Source organism: Anopheles darlingi, chromosome 2, assembly GCF_943734745.1.
Source record: "Anopheles darlingi chromosome 2, idAnoDarlMG_H_01, whole genome shotgun sequence".
Classification (NCBI taxonomy): domain Eukaryota; kingdom Metazoa; phylum Arthropoda; class Insecta; order Diptera; family Culicidae; genus Anopheles; species Anopheles darlingi.
Genome location: NC_064874.1, coordinates 11294272 through 11313332, shown reverse-complemented (window position 1 = coordinate 11313332; position 19061 = coordinate 11294272).

Genomic DNA, 19061 nt, shown 5'->3' with positions numbered 1-19061 from the left:
TTGACTAACCGCCGCCCGATCCCGTTGGGAGAGTACAAACAATGTTTGGCCAAATGCCCCCGGGGATTTTGCCTTCGATGCTTCGCTCTGTCATCGTTAAAGTGCGATCATTTAAACCGAGCGATGGGCCATAATTGCAAATGAACGTTCCCCAAACGGTCCCGGGGATCCTCGGCCACAGGGTATCTGGTGCTTTCGGATTCCATCTTTCGATTGGGGCGTAATAGGCGGTGTGCCTTGTTGGCTATTTTATTTTCTCCCATGAAAGTGTGTTTTGGAAATGTTTTTCAGTGTGTGTACAAGTAGGCTGTACACAAAACATATATTAGGTACATCCGGAATAAGGGCCTACTGCAAGCATCTGAAGAAACTTTGCTTCGATTGATTCGACACACAGCGGCATTTACAGCAAGTCAATAATAATTAGCACTCCATTCCCAGGTTTTACACAAGATTACCAGCTGGCCTTCTTGGTCACACGGTTTGTGCGCAACCATGGTGAACTCTCAATCGGTGGCAAATTGTTAATGCAATTACTGAATCAATTACATTACTTACAACTCACTTAGCTGCCCGGGCGAAATCCAGTTTCATTAAGCGTCTGAGCGGAGTTCGATTCCTCCTGGGAATGGAAGCACACACTGGAACCGCTCTTGGCCACTCAACTAGCCAACCAGCCGTTTGCTGGTTGATTGCTTCGACCGACAGCAGAGAGTCTTACCGGGGATTTTGCTGATCGAGCCAAACAACTGGAACCAGGGAGGGTTCAGAGTTAAAAATGAAGGAGCTGTGTGTGTGTGTGTGTGTGTGGGTGGGTGGGTGGGTGGGTAGGAAACAACAAAATCAATTTCCCCTGACGCCGCGTGTTCCAAGGGTTTCGCGGGAGGCTCGCGGTGATTACAGCAACATCGCGGAAAATCTCTCGAACACGCTTTGCCAGCTTCCTGAGAGGTGCTTCTTGGAGCTTCTCGCAGAAGTTCGCTGCCCGTGACGAAACGACCAAGTTTAAATCTAGTTGAAATGAGTTGCGACCACCGGAATGTGTGTGTGTGTGGGTGTGTGTGAAGGCTGAGTTACTGCATAAGGTGTAAGTTCATACCGTAAGTGACCTTCTAGGATGCCTGGACATGGAATAGTGTTCGGTGAGGCGTACCCTTGAGGCTTTTTTTCCCTCACTTAGCTTTCCTGGCCACAATATACACACATACATACAGTATCACATCGACAGGAGAAGTCAAGTGGAAGAAAAACTTTGTTCACCTCTTTTATTACGTCGGCACGTCCACCGGTGGCTTCCGATTGAAATGTTTGGAAGTTCCAGCTGGTTTGCGTTTTTTTTTCTCTTTTTGTTTTCCCTGCCATCGCGCTCGTCCGTCAGGCCAGGAAGTTTCGCCAAGGGGATTACCGTGGGATCCCCGCCAGGTCGTTCCTCATCAGGAACGTAATGGACCACGGGAAGAGGTGGCCAGTTCTGACCTGAACCTTGCTGTTACTGCTTCTACGCGTGCCATCTCCACAAAGCTATGTTTGATCTGTTTGGGGTTGAGGCTTTGATTTGGGTTGCCCTCGGCCGGTCTAAGATTGTTTTCCACCGTTCTGCTTTTTCCGCGCAACTTGTTGATTACTTGCGAGTTTGGGGCTTTCCATGCGGATGTCTTGGTAGGAGAAAACGGTAACTGAAGACGACATGTAAGCGAATTCCGATGTATTGGTTAACCTCATTCAATTTAATTTATTCAATTCTTTATTATTCCGGACTTTTACCAAAAACTACCTGATTAGTCTAACTTACCACAATGAAAATGGTTACTTTTAAAGGGTGGTTGGTCCATTCTCGCTAATGTAGAACTCTAGAGCTCCAAATAAAAATAAACACTTGATGATTGATTGTTTAGGTAGCTGTTTCCGTTAAATTAAACTTCGAGGTGGTACAGTACTGATATTACAGAAAGAATGTCATGAACTTCAAGCTAAACCATAAATTACAGGCCCTTTTAGTTCCCCTCTGTTTGGGGTGAATTGAAGATAAATGACGTTTTTAAAACTAATTATCATGATGAATTAATTGCTTTACGAACCTCTGCTGGTAGTCCATATTGACAGTCAGCATTTCACTTTGGCTATCAAATGTTTATCGTCCCTCAAGAGACTCCTCATTGGTGGGTCTTGCGTTCGAGATGCTGTAATAATAATGATAGTGCTCGTCCGCTCGTCGCTTCGGGATTGAATTTAGATAGATTTGTTCAATAGAAGCAAAGTTAGCATTTTAGTTGAAGACAGCGAAAACCCATCACCATAAGTGAAGGCAAAAGTTAGGCGCAAAAGCTGCAGGTCAGCCGATTTTGTGACAAGCATTATGCATCCTTCTCAAAGGAAGCGGAAAAGTTTTAATTCAACCCAGTGGTAGCATCGCAATGGCAGTTGCATTAAGTAAATTAAAATACCATCAACTGTGTGCAACGGAACCCTCACTAACCGCTCTCGAGGACCCAAGCTCGTACGCTACATGTAACATCGATCCTGAGGGGAGGAAACGCAATCGCACTTCCTGGAGCACAGGTCGTAACAATCCAAACAATTTCCAAAAACTCTCTTCCACCACCCCCGCTAACCCCTTTCTACATTGTCAGCACACATACACACGCTTGTCAGTTTCAGCTTTAGAATGTGTATTTGGAAGTGTGTGTGTGTGTGAGAGTGAAAGAGGAAGCGGAAGTCGTGAGGGAAGAAAGCGTAGCTAAATAATACAGTTTTATGCTTTTCTTCATAAAACTCAATGGCAACTATGGCGTAATTTTGCTCCGTAGCAACATTTCAATCCAACCGTCGCTGCCGGCCACCGACCGGTGTGCAGACGGACGGACGGACGGAATGGACGGACTGGCATTCCTGCATTCCTTGGTTGCGAGGTCGGGAAACTTGGCAACATAATGCTCTCTCTCTTTTTCTCCTTCTCTCTCTCTCTGCACACAACGGGCTGCTTGGTTGTTTGAAGTGGCTTACTTTGAATGCTGGGCGCTCGGTGATCAGCAGCGCATTGTGGGTCACGTGAGTCCTTTCGTGACGTAGTAGCCCGGCACCAGCTCCTTCGCTTTGAGGGGAATCCCATGCATGCATCCCTTTGGGCGATGAATGTGCGAAGAAAAACTATTTCAATTTCTGAGAAAAGCAATCAAAATCAACTTACATGCTGCTGCAATCGTAGCAACCGAGCAAGTGCGCGCGTGTGTGTGGGTGTGTGTTTGCAGCAGCTTCCACCGTCTTCGGCCAGGCGGGTTGTAGCGGACGTGTAAAGGTTTTCGCCCGGAAATCAGCTGCACGCTATTTCCGGGAATTTCCTCTCACCGGCATTACGGTGTAGTTTGCGGGATTTTCCTGCTCCTGCTTCCGATGCGTCAATGTTTCGAGAAGGGATTTTTTCGTTCTTATGCAACAGCACACCACAGCACATACACTGTTCAAAATCTACAAATCATCTTCATAAAAGATACACTCACGAAGGTGGTTCCCCCGGTCGACAGAAGGCGTTTAATTTGGCGAGCATACACTCCTCGTCCTCAGTCTCCTCCTCTCCGTACCGTCTGTGAGCTCCAGTTTGCGCACGGATCAGATCTCCTGCGCTTCGTGATACGCCGTGCCGCGTAATGATTTCGGTTTTTCCATCGATCCGTTGCATACACCTCCGGGCAAATCGGGCTCCGGCTCGCGCTTCGTGCACTTCGGGCGAGTGAAGAAGCATATTCGTTGCCACGATGGTGCCGCGATGATGTGATTGAGAAAATGGGGCAAAAAAAAGCAAACGAAGGAAAACTACGGCACAGCACAGCACAGCGACAAGGTGTAAGGGAGTGTGAAATTGCAATTGCATCCAGATGATTGGCGAAATTTTCCTTTACCCAAATTCGACTGCATACCATACCATCTTTGGCAGCTGTGCGCAGCTCTAGGCTACACACAACGGCACACGGGAACAATCGGTAACAGTAACGGAGCAGGACCATCGGGACCGAGTCGAGGGAGGGGGGTGGGGGGCTTACCCCAGCTAATGATGATCTCTGCACGCCATAACGGCGCATCGTTCCGGCGATATTCCGATAATTTCGATTCCCGGCACGGCTGCTGGCGTGATAATGATGCTCAACCTACACCATGGGTTGTTGGGTGTTTTTTTGGGGCGAATATGCGCGGGAAACGCATTACAGGGTTACTAGAGAACTGTGCCGGAGCACGTTGTGGTACTCAAGTGTAATTGTTTGCGCCAAATGTGGGATTCGAGAGCAAGGTTCAGTTTGAGAAAAGCTAATCAGAGATTTCGCGAGGTACGTGCATTCATTGTAAGGATGTTTACGCTTTCCACTTGGTTCATTCATTCGCTTGGTTATGCTCGATATGGTTTGATGCGTAATTTGGAACGACAACATCATCTTCTTCTTGTAAAACTTAACGGGAATATTCAACGAGCATCACACAAAATATTGTGAAATGGAGCAGTGCAACACCCGGTTAGTGCTATTTCTCAATGCTATTGTTAATTGTGAATTAAATAAAAAGCTGCATCAAGTGTTGATTATCAATTAGCATAGCCGAAGCCCTGCGAGTTGGTAAATGGCAAAGTTTTGAGCATGCGTCTGCAACACTACTCCCAAGTCTGGCCACCCCCTTTCCCCCTTCTCTACACACACACACACATACATACACGCATTTGCCACTGAATGCAACGCAGGCCAATTAAGGGCCAGCAACGCGAGCGCACCCAAGTAATAAACCACGAACGGTGCGAATGATGATAATGCGAGTGCATACCGGCTATGGCTGTCATGACAGGAAAGCAAACTACAAAATACCCCGTCCCGGGAATGGGGCCCGAGGTGTGGCTGCATCCTGCAGAGCACGCGCTCTGGACCATTATCCTAGTGCCGGCAAAAAGAATTAGCAAAATGGAAAACAGCCGTACAGCGAAGATGGTAAACAGTAAAAGGTAAAACCCACCCCAGGGAGGAAGCATCACGGTATCACCGAAGTGCTTCGCTCAGCAATGTAGGGATGCGGATGCTAAACTTTTTAAATAGTTTTACCGTATTGCCGCCCAAGACCGGGAGCTGTTTATTTTCATTCGTTTCTGCGCAATTGGACTGAGTGTGGCCGGGCCCTGGTAATTAGAGGTGCGAGTGCCGGTGCTCGGTGCATTGTGGTGGGACCCTCTAGTTAGTTGCGCGGTCATAAGATGATTGGGTAAATAGGCTCGGGACCACGGGATGCTGCTATTGCCGCTATTTTTAGTGCTACGCTTTCAGTCTGCAGTCTTTACGAGTTGATGATGTTGTTTTTTGCGGTGCTCACGAACGATAGAACGCGTTAGTTTCCGTTATGCGCGATGCAGCAAGGACTATTAGTTGTGGTTTTATGCAAAAGAGAAAAGCAGAATGTGTATTACCGTACCGTAATGAGTATTGAAATTACTTTCTTTTCTTTCTTTTTTCTCGGGAATTACTGCTCAACTGGTGCTGCTGCAGCATGGCATCCTTTCCGACCCTTTTCCGGCACCATTGTTTTGCATGTGCGCCAATGGAATGCCGTTCCTCACAGACCATCGCAATCGCATCGCAATCGTGGGGCGTTTGCAATCGAAAATGAATTAAAATTACGTTCGATTGCGGAAGGCTCGGCTCATCAATATTCCGATTCAGCATCAAGCCAAACCAATGGCCATCCATCCATGGCAATGCCACGAGATGAGACGCTGCAAATCACTGATTGGTTCATAATTCTGTCCGAACTCCGGCACCGAGACCGGCACGAGAACGAGAGAATTAAATCGAAATGGTTGGAATGACAATCTGAACTCTTTCCGAACTGACGGCCATCGATATGCCACGTCAGTGGGGTCAGGACGAAAGGAACAGAACGTAAACAAGTTAATTTTAATCTATATGCAAATATCGATCGCAATTTAGATTTACAGCCTGTGAGGACTGTGTGCTGGATTTTTTTTTTTGGTTTTTTCAAGGTTCGGTCATTTTTGCCAAACAATTCGATTCCATGGAATACGAGTGATTGATGATCGGGGGTTGTTTTGTCCTGAACAGACCTGCTTGAATCTACGTGGGTGTTATCAAGGATCGAGTTTGTCTGTCTGTTTGCCTATATATTAAAATGATGACGAATTAAGTTGGTTAAATGGAAAAGAAAGTATGCCGCAATTGAATTTCTGCGAAAGTGTGGAACGTCCACGGCTACTTTGATACCATCAAGAGAAGGATAGCCCTTAACGAGGAAAGTCAAGATGCAGGATTGTGAGGTTATGTCTAATGGAAAGTATCAACAATGTTTGATAATCATGTGAGTCCATTATTAGAGTATGCTAACGATACATGGAAATGATGCACATGGAAAATGATAAAGCATAACAGAACGACGAGATAATAGCATGCAAGTCATTGCAACAAGAACGAGTCCCGGCTGCGGTCGCCAAGATTCCTATATTAAGCTAACAAAGCTCGCAACCGTGGGTCCCAAACGTATCGTTACACAGAAAGTACAGCCGGAAATGAGCTGTGCAATGGTAAGGAAAAAGGAAGGTCTCGGAAACGATCACAGGGCTACCGGCCACGAATGAGAGGTGGGTGGTGGCAGATTGCCATAGTTCGTTCGAGTGAGTGTGATTGTACGATAACTGCACCATCATAACGTTAATGATGAGAGGACTGAGGAGAGGCGGAGTAGAAGGACGAGAAAACCGGGCACATCGTCGTGCATTGTGTGTTTGGCAATTACATGCGAGCAAAGGGCGTGCAGGAAAGGAAGGAAGGATGGAAGGAAGGATGAGGAGAACCCACTTTCCCCAGTAGCGCTTGCAGCCGTAATTGACTTTATGCCATTTCGCGTGGACAGTCGTTAATGTTGTAACAGGATAATCATACTGTACAACCCGTGGTCGTGGTCGTGGTCGCGGACCGCGCCAATGACCACCGGTCTGATGATCTGCCTGAAATGCAGGAGTAGGACAACGAAAAGGAAAGGACAGAAAATAGGGAATGGAGAACATGGAGGAATGGAAAGTTATGGTCAACGAGTACGACATGATGAGCTGCCATAAAACGCTCCACTTCATGGTCGCTCGTGCATTGGCAGCGAGCGACTTTTACAACTGTCCGGACTGCCCGTGGCAGACAGGAAATGTTCTTTTCACGGTGTGTCCCCATTGTCACTCGGTACCTCGGGGGTAGTATCAGAAGTAGAAGATTCAGAAGAAATGTGCCCAGCAAGTGGGAGGATGAAAACCACAGCCGGGCAGGCAGGCAGATGGAGGACAATTCTGCAAAACAATTCCACATCCCCAGCCCAGGGACAATGAGCGGGTTGTGGGTTTGAGCCGTTAAATTAGATATTTCCGCCATTTAGAACCTGCACCCGATTTCCCGTTTCCGCCTCGGGGGCGTGTTCACTGCGGTGCCACTATACTCCAATCTACGATTACTATTGCGTTGACACCATTTACGAAATAGTTATCTCGAGTTAGTAAACGGGGCAAAAGAGGTCCACCGGGGGCACCGGGAGTGATGAAACTTTTTTTCCTCCAACTTCCGGCATTTGTTGTTGTCCATTGCCAGTGGAGTGCAGCTGCTGCAGGAGTAAAGGTGAGAATCAACCCCACGGGAAGGTATTCTGAATTCGGTTCGGGCAATAGTTCCCGAGGGAATGCCCGTTGACATTACGATTCGCCATTCGAACGAGGAAACAAAGGAAGCAGGAGCGTCACACCGAAAAGTGTGGTTAGCCACAAAACTTTCACATTCGTGTGCGTCCGCCAGAGTGCAAGCAGCTCATGCTCGTTGCTAGGGGTAACGGAATGGGCCGGGCTACTTCTCTGGTTACTCCCTGGCAGGTTGTTCGCAGGAGCTCCGATGGCCAGAACAGATGATCAGACGAGATTTCGAGTTCGCAGCAGCAGCAGCTTTTCAAGGGAGTTACTTTTCCTGTTCATTAGGCAAACTCCCTCGTTTCGAGCCGGTACCAACGACCACCAGCATCGGAAAGTTCGCTTAATTACTCTACCATTGCAACCGCAACCACTGCAGAACCCGTGTCGGATCCGTATTCATATTTCAGTAGCTCGAGCTGTTCGATGTTCGGCTCGAGGTTCGATTCCGATTTCGATTTCCACACGATGGTCGACCGACGATCGTCGATGCCGGTCCAAAATGAACAATGTTTGTGTGTCTGTGAACACAAAGAGCAAACAGAAGGTTTGCGGCCGCCATTGGCCGAACCATTCTTAACCTCAAATTAATGAAGAGCCAACGCATTCGTACCGGTGGTGCTGGGCACGGACCATCCTCTTGGCGCCGTAACTATTACTACTAACGTCAACAGTAAGGTACAGGGAGGGGTTTGGACTGCGAAGAATTGAGAGCGGATGTTTACTGTAGAAAAACGAATTGCTGGCAAGTTCCTTCCCTCGGGGCGTTAAAGAGCTTACCGAAAGGATCGCCACCCCAAGAACGATGAATGAGCAGTAATTAGGCTTTTTCCTTCTGTCCGGTAGTGTTGGTTGAGCTTCCGGTACGACAAGTTTGCTGTAACGTGTGGAGAACTGTTTTGGCTTATGTGTCTTAGTGGGGCTTCCAAAATGCTTTGCTGTATGAGTAAATACAGGCATTTGGTTCTAGGATTTCCGGTTACAAAATATTTTCCAGAACCCATTTCAAAGTAGATTGTTTGTAGAATTGTTTCTCTAAAAATTAAATAACGTCAAAACATAGCAATGAGAATATGCCAAAATGTTACTACTTTGTATCGAATAGCTGTGCAAAGCTGACGTGCAGTTAATGAGTTTTTGAAACAAAAATGTGCCGTAAATTCTTCGCAAGGAAAATTAACCAGTTGCTTGTTACGAAAACTCGTACTCTAAGCAAGTGAACGGACGAGATCCGCATTGTTTCAGGAGCGCATTCGCCGGGTTAACTGGCAGCTGCGGCCAAAACAGGCCAACATTACCCTCCAAAAACGAGGCTTCGGTGGGAATTAAATTTTTGCTTATCAACTATAACCATTTATGATTGCACATCAGTTGCTCCTACCGTTCCCATGGGAGGAAAGTGAGTCGGATGCTTCCTCCTACTCGCGAGGCGAGGCGAGGCGCATAATTTTATGTAATATCCAAAATTGCGCCAGGCTGATAATTTGTCACTAGACGGCCGTGCGAGCACCTGAAGCTTTCCACCAGCAAACGCAGTAAACCATGCTCCGGGAGCTCTCAAATCTCGAACGTAATTCCCCGATCCCGCTTTACGACCAACGCAACGCCACAATGACGCGGCCCCCATCGCTCTCAGGTGCCGCGTGGCCTGGCGAATAAAGCAATATACGCGCGTGCCGCTGCGAAAATGATACCACGGGCAATTTGGGGTGCGTAGCAGCTAGCTGCAAAATATGTGGCGGCAGATCAGTAAAAATTGAGAACCACCCAAACACACACACACACATTAATGCTCAAAAGGGCAAGATGTTGCGGGGGCCACACCGACGCCGACACATATTATTATCTATCCACGGCAGGTGCGTCTGCCAAAACTGTTGACTGTTTCGAATTTTTCAGCTGACACCGAAGGCTGATGCCGAAGGTGTTACATCGGCACACAAACACACGCACACCGTGGAATGGGTATCAATTTCTTTGCGGCTGTTGCTCGTTGGCCAAATGAGGCAGCCAAACGGCTTTAGCGGTACGCAACCAATCAGGCTCAGCTGCAAACACCATGGCCAGCGTGCGTCGCGATGCCTCCGCGATTCATTTTTATTTTATGCACAACATGCAGCCTGCCATAAACGGTGGAAGATGTTGCGCGGTCGTTGCCTACTCGTGGGCCCTCCTCGCAGTAGGCCGGTACGGTTTGTAATGGATAAAAATGGCCGAAAGTGGAAGGGGATGGCTGAGTGACGTCGTTGTAAGGCATCCCGTTTACTGTTTTCGTGCTCTTTACGGCCTTGTAAGTGGTGCAGTAATTTGGCGCACACATTCTCTCGTTTTCGTTTTTTTTCCCCCAGGCTTCCTGAGGACCCTTTCTATCTTGTCTTAGATTAGCTTGTATTCCGTTGTCTCGCCCGTTGATCTCGTGCCCGGGACATTACAATCCGTCAACCACAGGAAAGGTCACCGGACCGGATCACACCCTGTGCGAGCTATTACGTATTCGTATTCCGAACGAAGGGCATTTGGAGAAACGTAAAAGTCAGCAACTCAACCAACCTCTTCCCCAACCTCGGATCCTTATCTAGGGTAGATAGAGATGTTGATAGCATCAGCGCTGCTGAACAACCCGCGTCAAGGATATTGCATCAATCTGGAGTCCTGCGTACGCTCTTCCCCTTAATGCTCCCGCTCCCTCATCCGTCAAATCGAATTGGACCGTGCCACACGACTTGTTGTGGTCTTTGTGGATTCGTCCGAACCGGGACCGGGTTCGTCCCTCGACATTTGCATAAAGCATAAACAGAGGTACTGCAGCTTATCACCAACCGGCGGAGTCGTTGGAAGGCAACCCCCGTAATGCTCGAGTTGCACGAACGGTGAATTCGGACGAAGGTCATTGTGCTTCTGTGGTGTCCCAGGTGACTAAGAGGATCATAACCTCCTTACGGGCAGGCCAAGGTAAGGTGTTTTTGGTGGAAGGGAAAACCGAAGCGGTTATCGTGCCGACAAGATCTGGTTAGTCAGAGCACCTGGAATCGTCACTGACGACGACAACGACGACGACGACGTCAACGATGATGAGACGTCGGTTGATGGAAGCAGAAGAGGCTGGACCCCAAACACAATTCTCCCTTATCGACGTTCGGCGAGCCGCCATGTCGGTAGCGTGGCTGCGTGGCTGCCTGGCCGGTGGTGGTTTAATTGTCCTGTCTTATCTTCCGAGCACCCGCTCTTGTACAGTGCAAGCTGCGTAACGTAGCCGGCCGTCGAGCAATGGCCCCAGACCAGGACGTCTACTCTCGTACGCAGGAGTTGCGTTTGGTCCGGTCATTATAAGCCGGCCAGCCGCTTATCCGCTTCGTTGTTGTTGTCGTCGTCGTCGTCGTCGTCGTTGCAAGTACCATTAGGGAAAGGATGGCCTCATTCAGTATGGGCCTTCAGTATGGCTTCCGCGTGAACCAGCCAGCAGAAGACACGGATGCTCTCGAAGCCTCGTCGGTTGCTTGGTTGGTTGGTTGGTGAGTTTATCGGTCTATTTGGTTGCGTCCAGGCTGCCGACGGTTTTTTTTTGCTTTGTTTCTTCTACTTGGCCGTTAGTAGAGCACCGGACGAGCTAGCTCAGTTCCGTCACGTAGACGACACCGGATGACGGATGCCGTTAATAGTGCTGCTGCTGCTGCTGGCCGAGAAGTCTGCCGCCCGGAGGTTGCTTGTTCGTTTGTCAGCAAAATCTTCTCACCTTTTGATCCACCGGAATCATCCGGTGTGTCCCTCAGCAGAGCAGATGGTGGCGATGCTGGTTGATGAGGTTGGTAGGATTGTAATTCGGGATGCAATTTGTCGGCAGCTTACTTACCGGGCTTTTGCGATCCCGTATCGTTGCCAGGGAGGTTCTGTTGCCAGGGAAAGCCTAGCTCCCCTGAGCGTAATTCCAATTGAAGATGAAAATTGAATTGAACCTAAGTAGGCGCTTGTAATCAAACTGTTCCAGCTGGACCGCTCGACGGATCGACGCAATCGACACCCGAGGTCTTTCCTCTCCAACAGTGCACGAGACCGTAAACCGTAAAACCACATTTTCTGATAAAACGTACAAAACGTTTAAAAATACATTTCATTGGTGGAGACCACATTTTGTACCGGTTGTCGGCGCAACCAGGAGACCGGCAAGATGACCGGCAAGATGACCGGCATGCTTTCGGGCCAAAAGACCAAGGAACGCAGCAGCTTTGCGAGCACCAACAGACGAAGAAATCCGGCCAACTCGTCTATGCGGGGAGGGCAAACTGACGATTTTGCAGTTCCGTGCCGATGAACACACCCGGGGCCGACCACGACCACGGAATTGAGGTTTGGCTGTAAGAAGCGCAATGCAAGCGTACCCAACGAAACCGCACGGAATGAAACGACAGAGTGATGGTGGTTCGCGTACCGGTACCACGGTACCGGCCATGAAGCTGCATGACGGTACGGCCTTTCTGGGATCTGTATCAGATTCTTTGCTGGACCACCGTTGGAGGCACCCAGCAGCAGCAGCAGCAGCAGCAGCAGCAGCAGCAGCAGCAGCAGCAGCCACTGTCAGACTGGCACCAATTAAGCAACGATATAACCGACCGGACGGACCCGCACCAGCACCTCTTACGGTGCCCAGTGTCTTATTAGCAAACACAGCTGGATCAGAGGCCAGAGGTTCCCCATTCACCAAAATGTCCATCACTTATTCAGCGAACGGCAGACCGTATTTCATTCCCGGGCCGGCGATTCCGGCGATGAACATTGTAAGAAAAGTGTGCTGACCGTTCGCTCGTCACTCTCGGTCCGTGTCCGTGGTTCGTGTACTCGTTGGCACACACACACACACTGGATGGGCCTCCAGCCGGCAACACCGTAGACGGACTTGCGGGCGATGCGGGAATGTGGTCTACGTGAAGACATCTCGCTTCAGTGCATCGCGAACCATCGTCTTGCCATGCTGATGGTGCTGGTGGTCATATAATTCTGCCAACCACGCTGGACACGCTATTCCAGTCCTAGCTGCCGACTAGGACCGGCCATCTTTCACGTTTGATGCATTGATTTGCCCGGGACCACGTTCACCACGTTTGAATTGTTTCGTGAGGATTTTCTCACTTTTTCGGTCGATTATGGTGTAGCGGTAAAGTAGGCGATGGTGTTGATGTTGCTTGGAGCTTGAGTTTAAAATTATACTTCAGCTCAACAATACAAAACACGTCGAACTCGAGGAGCAAGATGGCTGTCGTTATGCCGGGAGCATTGCTTTTCCCACAAACTGTGGAACTGTGCTAAAGTAAGGATGAGTATTGCTTAGCGAATCTGAGATACCGTTGCCAGGATTCCAGTTGTTAGTCCTTCAGATCAGCCGCTAAAGAACTTAAATGAACGGTTTCGGTTGTGATAGCTCGCTTTTCCATTTCAGCGCGCACTATCCACGCAAGGACGGTGCGGACGTGCATCGTGCCGAGAGTGACTTATTGTGATGCAGAGCATACAGTGCGAGCGAGCGAGCGAGCAGCAGCAGCAGCAGCAGCATACATTTTCCCCCCGATAAAGCCCAAATCACGTAGCAGACGGGAGAAAATGGTTAGCCGATTGGTGTCCGCATGACCAGTCGCCTTCATGCACCATGATTGTTGCTCTGACGATTGAGACGCTGGTGGCTGTCGACGGATACGACGTCAATAAGAATTGGAAAACACGCTGTGGTATCGAATCGTATTGGAAGCAGTGCTAAGCACGTATCTGACCACGTGCCTGCACCGTCGAGGAGACCTGTTCCGTCGAATTGACAACAGTTGACAGCTCGGCCACTCCATTCAACCGTTGCACTTCGTTTTCGTAAAGAAGGTAGATTAGATGTTCATTGAGCCAGCAATAACTACTGCCATAATGGATGAGCTCCTTGATAAGATCACAAAGGAGTGTATAAGGACTCACTCCGTTCGCAGGATGAAACCAGCTTGTAACCGCTTTTGATGCGATTGTTTGACCTCACGGATGTTTGCCAACTATTTTATTCGTTAGGTACATCCGAGTACGGCTTAATATTTACATCGGAGTACACAAGAACGAAATGTAAACTTTTCCGTCCAGCTTCCTGCTGCAATGCGATGCGATGAATCAGTTATTGGAATCTCGATCCGACAAAGGCAGGACCAGGAACTTCAAATAGCATCGCACAATGAGATGCTCTTTATCGGTCGTCTCGGATAGGACGTCTAGGCCTCAGACACGTGCCTGCATCCGGCTGCTACAACCTGACCTCTCAAATCAATCGGGGGCTGTGCAATCAGCGCCAAGTCCAGAAGAACCGTCAGCTCATTTATCGGCTGAGCCATGAACCGGGAGGCAAGTTTGCCAAATGCCGTCGAAAATCGATGCCGACTGCACTGCACACAAACCGAGGCAGGGTAATTGCAGTTTGCACTTATCGTCGTCAAGATATGGTGATCCAAGGGACAAAGCTGATCCATTGCATTGCACCAGCATCCGCTAGGTGCTAGGATGATGTGGTGCCAGAGCGTATGTCGTCTTCGGTCGGTGCATCTCCCACCGGATGGTATACTTGTCATGCACCTGCATTGAACCGGCTAGAGGAGAGAGGAAGAGTGTGTGTGTGTGAGAGAGAGCGGGGGAAAAAGCTCATTGTGTTCAACATTTTAAATTGAATGAATTGCCATTTTGTCGGTAGGTGCACCGGTGTGGGGAAATGGGATTTGGAGTGTGTCCCAATCCCCTTCAGTGGCCAGACACGATGTGGTGGTGGTGGTGGTGGTGGGCTGATTCAGCACCCGGGAGCGGCTGGTTGCTTGCGGTTTTGTGGCTGGTGCGCTGAATTTCGATCGAAAATTCATGCTTCATCATGCATAATTTATTGAGCACGCTGCAGAAGGACCCGTATGTATCCTCGGCGTGTCTGTGTGCGTGTGTGTGTGTGTGTCGGTGGGGCCTCGTTTCCCTAACTGCAATCAATCTAGCGTTGATGTTGATCAGCACCATCGCCGTCTCGTATTCGGAAACATTTTTCTGGAATCAGCCAAAAAGCTCTTTAACTTATTTCGATGCGTTTCAGGAAGCTGCAGGCAGCCGGAGTCCATTTTAAAAGTGGGCATGCTAAAGGCCATTCACGATTGATGGTTGTGCGAGAAATGCTAGGCCAAAAGGCATTGCAACAGCGTCCGGCGCAACAATCTTACAACAGCTTCATCTGGCCGTACATTCCGTGGAACCTTCAACGGTCTCCACTCACGCTATATGGTGCTCACTGATACACTGCAAACACGACTGCACCGTGAAAGAGCATTTTTGTTTTTATTTGCCTCCAGCTCACGGTCTACGATTGGTATTGCAGCGGCCGCCTCGAGTCTTGTCGAGGCTGGTTTGGCATCTCTGCCCGGTATAGGATAAAATCAACACACATCAAATCAAACTGCAGACTACATTCTTCTTCACCCCTTGACGCAGTAGCTGCCAGTGAATAGGCGCGAGGAGTAGTAGTATTGCAGCACCCGACACTCACACTCGAGAGATGGATGGATGGATGGATACAGATAACGAGGGCCGTAGCGCAACACCGCAACACATTACGAAATCCTTTTCCATCCTAGCTATGCTCTCTGCTGAGCTATCTCGCTGATGCTGAAGTGGCGCCGTACAGCCACAGCGACGTGGTAGTGTGATTGCAGAGTGTTGTTGTGTTATCTTTCGATTTTTTCTATTTTGGCGCTAGAAAGACGTTTTCTGTGTCGATTTCCCCATCGCCACCAAACAGCACTATTCCATTTGCAAATAAATAAACAGCTCGCGTGCTCGCCCGCGCGGTGATACGTGCCATAATGGGGATGCTTCTCATCTAGCCTTTCATTTAAGACTCGCTCCACCCCCTTCCTTGGCTTGCCAAGACTATCAGACACTTTGAGGTCCGGAAAATGTTGATCGCTGAGAGCTGACAGATTTAATGATGCTTCAAATTATACTCAACTCCTTGCTCACGGCACCCGTCCCAGCCAACCGCTGAAGAAGTTTTTGAAAAATGATGCGCCACCGGTTCGGTTGTCTCAATGAGATAGGAGATCGGTTTTTTCTTCGTCAGAATTTTTCGCCAACGATTTCCGACGAAGAGGATGCCCTGGCGTTGATATGCTGCGGTGTGATTCGTGCTGCACCATTCGTACTGCGAGCCCAGGACATGACAAATTGAGACACGTTTTGAGGAGTTTCACGCGATTCGATTCGACTTCGACTTCGCGGCAGGATGCTGGCCGGCAGGCGCCTGCCTTCAGCGACCGGTTTCGTTTCGTTTCGTGTCGTTTACTTTGCAATCCTTCCGGTGATGGATATCTTGCTAGCTTTGGCATTTGTCTGTAGTAGGCGTTTCCGGATGGATCCGGTACCGACGGTGGTGTCGATGTGACGTTCGTTCGTTCCCCGGCTGCCAACTTCTGGTCTGCTTTGAGCGATGGATTGTTTGATAGGAAGCAATGCCGTGGCTACAACGAAACGACGATCGTTCGAAGCAGCACAATAAATTCAAATTAGATCAAAACCGGGTTCGGAATCAACCTTTGGGACTAGTGTAGAGCAGAAGCTCGGAAGTAGCATGGAAGCAGGAGCAAAAGTTATCGGTTTTATATGTTTCCAATTGGAACGTGTTTGAATGCGTGCACTGAAGATGGATTGGATGTCAGTATCGTGTTGGAATGGGTTAACGAAACTTGCTTCGAAATCAAGTTTATTTCGTACGGAATGTACTGTAATATGTTTGACGATGCCAGGTTGTAGTGCCTAAAGGTATGATAGCAAGGGTTTATGGATTTTATTTTTAACAAAAGCTTAAAAATGTACATCTTATAGAGGAGTAGGCATATGACTTTGACATTCTGTTTTGGCATATGACTTTGGCATGCAGTTCCTCGCTTACTTATTGCTATGGGTCCAAATAACACGATAGTGTTTAATTCCTCATATGTCTGTTTGTGGTTCAATATACAATGAACAAAATGGAACATTTTCCAAATTAATTGCTCGCATACCTTTCCCAAGAAGAGACCTCAAAATAAAACCAGCTAAGGAATGTGCCCAATACCTGATGTATTTTATAAGCTTGACGGTGAACAGTGAACACTCTGCTTCCATAAAATGAATTACAAAAAAGGTTGCAAAAAGGAATGAAAGTATCTAGAGGATAAACTGAGAAACTTTCTAGTGCAATTAGTTTCGAGTAGCACCCAAGAATCTCCGGCGCTAAACAATTTGGAAAACTGGTCTTCATTCCACTTCACTTCACCACCAGATGATGTGTGACAAAAGTTCCACCTCGAAGCCTTCCTTACTAGCTCACAATAGCTGAAGTATTCCTTTCCTTCCTTCTTCAATTTTTATGTTTTTTTTTCTTAAATCCAATTCTCAAAATGCTTTCAGGTAAAACCATTTTTCCTCTCGCAAGTCTTCTATTGTATGGCATCGAATGAGGTAGCTTTCTGTTTGGGGCACAACAGTATTATTACCAAGCTTTCGGCGGACATTACATGCAATGGTATGTGTAGATGCTTACCTTTTACCAAGCACCCAGCTTCCAGCCCCACTCTCCGGTGCGAGATTCAACCAAGAAGCAACCAACAGATGAACCGTGTGAGTGCTCTCAAATTGAATTAGCCATCTACTGGCATCAACTGAATTGGTTTCCGGCCCCCAAACCACACCCCAGGACCTTCTCTAAAATGAGGATTTTTCGCCAGGTTTTTCCCTTGTCAGTGAAAAGAAGGGTCACGGCTGAAACGGTCAGTTAATGAAAAGTTCAATAAATTCATCAGTTTATCGACTCAATGGGGCAATGAAATGATGGTTGAAACGAGGGACTGATTGGTACGGGGTGTCCCTTGGGATACGGTTGTAGAGAGCCAACCGATTCGCATGCGGTACGTACATTGAAAGAGAGAGAGAGAAAAAGAGAGAGAGAGAGAGAGAGAGAGAGAGAGAGGAGCTCGCTCGAAATTGATTGTATAAATTGTTAGATTGGGAAATCCATTTCGACGAGAGAATTGCATTCGATCGGAATGATTGATGATGCTCGTACGCCCTGGCACGGCTGCAGTGCTGCATTCGCCATTTTGCCAAGCGACGCAATCCAAACGTTTAGGGAAACCAATCCAAAAGTGATGAACATGATTGGAATAATAAAAATCTCTCAAACATCCAAGCGAAATGCACTGTGCAGATGCAAAATTGGTTAGTGGTTGTGGCAGAGAGATCTTTATTAAAACGATTTTTTCTACTGTTAGTTCGAAACCATCTGCTGCAGTTGAATGCATTGGGTGCGATCTCATTACATGCTGCTTAACTAGTCAACATCGTTAACACCTTGCATTCACACCTGCCCATTATTATCGTGTCCTGCGAGTGGCCTGCGTTACCATATGAACACTATCTGTCACTTCTTGTTAAAGTCATCCCACCCTCTCCCGTCGCCCCATTCCAGGGGGAAACCAACGGCATTAAAGCGGAAAATGAGAGGGACTGCAATAAAAACACAAAAAAAAAATAAATCGGAAAATATCAACCCATCACATCGCTCCATTTGCGAACGCACAAATTGTATCCCAAGTTTTTTCCGGCTTTTTGATGTCCGGCCGAGCGCATTGTGCAGATGCGACGGATGCGCGGGGGGAGGGGGGCGTGTGCCATCCCTTTTTGCATCCCTTTTATTATTGTTATTTGAGCATCAGAGCATCCCCCCCCTTCCGATGGTATGTGTTGCCAATTTACTCATCCATTCGGCGACAGATAATCTCATTACCAGTCAACTCGAAAATGCATTTCCCACCCACATTTTGGGATCGAAAAATGGTCACGCCGAACGCGGGGGAATCCGAGGAACGAATGGCATCAAAGGCACAGCGCAATACGTTATTATGTTTTACGTTGTTGGGTTGCGTTTCACTTGTGTGCGGATTTCGTGTGTGTGTGTGTGTGTGTGTCGCTTTTCTCCATTTTCTCCAGCTCCCCTGCCATTGTATGTGCGGCCAATGTCAACATCATCAGGCCCAAATTGCGGAGGATCGTTCGGAGAAGGACAGAGGGGTTCGTGACAGAGAGTGAACACAAGAGAGCGGGCGGGGGAAAAAAAAGCCGCGGCAGGAAAATCGGCGGACCCAACAAACCGTAAAGGCATTGGACAGACGATAGGATGGACAGGCGATGGGCCAGCGCCATTCGGTTGATTTTATTCATTATGGTCCACATGTCAGATTTCGATTGCCAGCAACCAACCAGATTGCTCGCCGCCGCCGTTGCCCACAGAAAACCGCACACACACGCACACACCGCAAATCGCAGCAGGCCTGGGCGGATG